Source organism: Meleagris gallopavo, chromosome 4, assembly GCF_000146605.3.
Source record: "Meleagris gallopavo isolate NT-WF06-2002-E0010 breed Aviagen turkey brand Nicholas breeding stock chromosome 4, Turkey_5.1, whole genome shotgun sequence".
In the NCBI taxonomy this organism is placed as follows: domain Eukaryota; kingdom Metazoa; phylum Chordata; class Aves; order Galliformes; family Phasianidae; genus Meleagris; species Meleagris gallopavo.
This window is the reverse complement of record NC_015014.2, coordinates 58,134,852-58,138,865: the sequence shown is the minus strand read 5'-3', so window position 1 is coordinate 58,138,865 and position 4,014 is coordinate 58,134,852.

The window sequence follows — 4,014 nt, the reverse complement described above, 5'->3', positions numbered from 1 at the left end:
AGGAGCTGTAGTTGAAATGAAGCCTCCCCTCGGCATCCTCTGCTCTGGGCCAAACAAGCCAAGGGACCTCCGTCTCTCCTCCCACATCTTGCCTCCTAGACCCTTCTCCATCTTCTTAGCCCTCCTTTGGATGTTCTCTAATAGGTTTATGTACTTCTTATGTTGTGGTGCCCAAACTTGCTCACATTGCTAAGGTGAGGCCACACAACACAGAACAGGAGGCACTGAACAGCTCATCTGTATTGTTTGGTGGCTGCTCATGGGAAAGTTGTTTCAAATTGCTCTCAATCAACCACTCATTTCCACATGGGTGTGGTTTCCCTTTCTCACCAATGCTCTTTAAAGAAGTGTAATGTTTGTCTGCTACAGAGCACCAATGTCTTTGTCTCATGGCATTTGCATCTGGGAATTGTTGGCTTTCATGAGTGACTTCTGCTGGGCTTTTTGAGATCAGATACTGACTGTTGAGATAATGCATACAAGTAAATAAATAAAAGAAAAACATCCAGTCTTCACGGAGGCAAGCTCAATTTCTTTTTTCCTTTTTGTATTTATACCTAATGTGTATGCAAGAGATTTAGGATGCAAACTATTCCCAGTGCTCAACCTGAGCAATGAGTACCTTTGACAGACTTCTGGTAGACTCCCAAAACCTTAGGATTTGAAGAAAATGCATTTCTCATTCAGACTCTTTAGCTCTGACCTGCAGGGCAGTGAGACATCTTCCCTCTATTCCTCACGAGATATTTCCTTTTAAAATCTTACTTTCAAGGTGAAAGTGGTTCTGTTTAAAGCGCAGGGAGAAATACTTGTTCAGTGCTCACCTCTGCCTGTAGACAGTTCTTATCTGTGTTTGAGGAAAGGCACATGCAGAGAAAAGTTTTCTCTGTGGATGCAATTCCCATGACTTTTACTGAAGTCCCACCACTGACAAGCAAATGAGAAGAGAGAGGGATGCTGGAAGTGTAAAGGAGCATTATTGCATCCTGCTCTCCTCTAAATCCTACTGAGGAACAAAAAATCTTTGTTACTGTAAGTCTGGTATGCTTCTTTCCTCATATTTGGGTAATATAAGCAATTGCTTATATAATATACTTAAGAAATTGCTGGTCATTAAACAATCCCCTGTAGAAGACACAAAATCAACCCGAAAATAAATTGTTGCTGTTTAAAGAAATAATGAAATTCAGAACTTTTACACTGACTCTACTAAATTGCCTTTGGGTTTTCCATCTTCTTTTTGCAAGCTTTTATACTAATACATCATCTAGTGTTCTCTAACTTTTGGCTTTTTGACCATAGTCATCTTGTAATATTATTTCTGTGTATAAATCACTAGCTCTGTCAAAATACCAGAAAACCAAGGTTTCTTTCTTGTTTTGAACTGGTAGGAAATTTTCAAGACAACGTGTTGTGTTAGAAAAAAAAAGGTTTGCAGAAATCCGTAGGTTCCAAGGAATACCTTTGTTTCTACAAAGAGTCCAAAGGATCCTTCCTGCCAGCCCCTTCCCTGCCTCCCTGCTTCCTGGCAGCCAGTGGGGTATGAGGTATGAGCTTTCCTGCTCTGCACTTTTACAGGAACCAAGAAGTTCCTGCTGTGAAAAAGCTTTGGTTGTTTCAAAGTGATCAAATGTGCCTTCTGGTCCCAGAAAGGAAATCAATGATGTTTTTGAAACAGTGTTTTGCTAGGAGCTCTAATCATACATTATCTTATTTGCTCTCATGTTTTCTCAGCAAGTCCGGGGCTGTTGGCTTTTTTATGTTCTCCTCTGGTCCCAGTTGCTGTTTTCCCTTATTTTCCACCTCTGGAAGGGAGTACAGCACACTGGGCTCCAACTCTTCCATCCACTCTGCAGAAGTCTGCTTTGTTCCACCCCGTCAAGCTCATCTTCATCTCAGGTCTCCCCTTACACTTGTTCCTTTTACTTCTCACTTACTCACCCCTGGGTTCCTGCATTAGTGCTGCTTCTCCCTGCCTGAGCTCTGCCAACAATCCCAGCTTTTGCATGTCTTTTGGCTGACTGTGACCCAACCACAATTTCAATATCTCAGTCTTCTTGTGTAGACTCAATTTATAATCTTTCCTCGGTTTTCCTTTTCTCTATTTCCAGACTCAGCTTTTCTGCCCAGACATCTTCAGCTTCAGCCCACAAACCAACATTGTTCCTCATCCTTCACTGATACCAGCCATTCCCTCTATTCACAAGCACAGCACTCACATTTAATGAACTTCATAACAAAGAATGTTTTGTTATCATACACCATTTTGATTTCAGACTTCTCACTATTTTACTAAATCAAATGCAACACACCAGTGAATCACATCATCACTGAGGCCACCAGTCACTCTGCACCCTTCATCCTTTCCACCTAGGTTGTTGGCAGTAACTTGGCTTTTATTGGGTACAAAACAACCACCATAAGACATAGGGTAAGACAATATCAGAGAACTCCTTATAGCAGCTGCTTCTGTAAAGCAGATAGCAGTTCTGTAGGCAGCATAAATTTAGAATTAGACTATATGTGTGTTTGGGCTGTGCCTTTACATAGAAGTCTGATCTTTGGACTATAATGAATCTTTCTAACTACTTGCAGCTGTGCAGTGAGAACAGCAGGTGAGAGCAATGAAGACAGCTATTTTAAAGGTGAGTAAAACACTATGAAGTTCTCTGTTTTAAGAAAAGAATTCTGAGTAAGGGAGGTATGGAAAAATCTGAAACTGTATTAATAGTAAAACTGACATGCTGTATTCTAGATATAGATTGATAGATAATATTACTGCAATATTGAAATTGGAGAAAGAAAGAAAGAAGTTAACAAAAATATGAAGAGGTAGGCAAACCATAAATAATGTTTGTCTGTTCACGTTTAGCAGTAAGGAAAGAAGTTTTTCATTCCTTTTCATTTTTCTTATAGATGTTTATATTTACAATGTCTCTGAGGAGGGACTCTATTTTTCTCTTTTCTAGCAGGCTCTGATGGCTTTTTAACAGGGTGAACATCAGTCATGAACGTTACAAAGAATGTGCCAGAAGAAAATGTTTTGATAGTTTTCCATTTGATCACTTTTACCTTTTACTTTGAAACTAAAAGAAAATTCTTCAGTTAACATTCGTGTGGCTGCTTTCATCATCCTATGGAAATGGGCACAATGGTACTAGGGTCTTCCCTTACATACTTCAAGGCACCTTTTCAGGAAACATGATCTCTTGATTAAAGTGCAAGAGACGTAGCGCTCTTTGCTGTAGGCCCATCATGCATCCATAACTTTGCTTTTATAGGACGGCTGAATGGTGTTGGCTTGCCAATTTGTTCTCACTGCCAACAGTATGAATTTTCTTAGCTACATATCTTTTGTCTTCCCTTGCTGCTGAAACTTCTGTCCTTTTGGCAAAATAAAGTTCTACGTGAGTGTTAATGAATAACTCTTTCAGATTGTGTTTTCTGTTTAAAAATATTTCCTCTCAACTATAACAAATCTTTCATGCAACAGCAGGGATCATTTGAAGTAGTTGCATTCTGCATATTATGAATTGAAAAGCCTAATTTCTCGTATGTATTAAAAGAAGGATGTGGATATTTTTAAATGTACTTTGGAAAAAAATGATCTTAATATAGAAAAATGTCAACGAAATGCATAGTGAAGTAGAAAAAGCAAAACAGTAAGATTAGTCAGGGAAAATAATATATTTTTTTCAGTCAATGTGGGGGGAAAAAAATCTGAAATACATAAAAGCTGATATTTGAAATGTAATTAATTCTTATTTTATCAAAGATGGTTTTCAGTCTCTCAGGGGTTAGAGTTTGAACCTTTCCATATGAATACAGAATAAATAGCAATTACTTTTGTTCCTGTAGCTTGAGGGTGAGTAACATAAATGCAAAACTTGCATAGCATATATTTAGTTTTGTTTGAATTGACCTCTCTACAATCTTCTGTGTAACAGATTCCCATTTTTAATAACTTCCCCCTTTCCTTCCCCCACTTGAAGACTGTATTACTGTTCTGTTAAT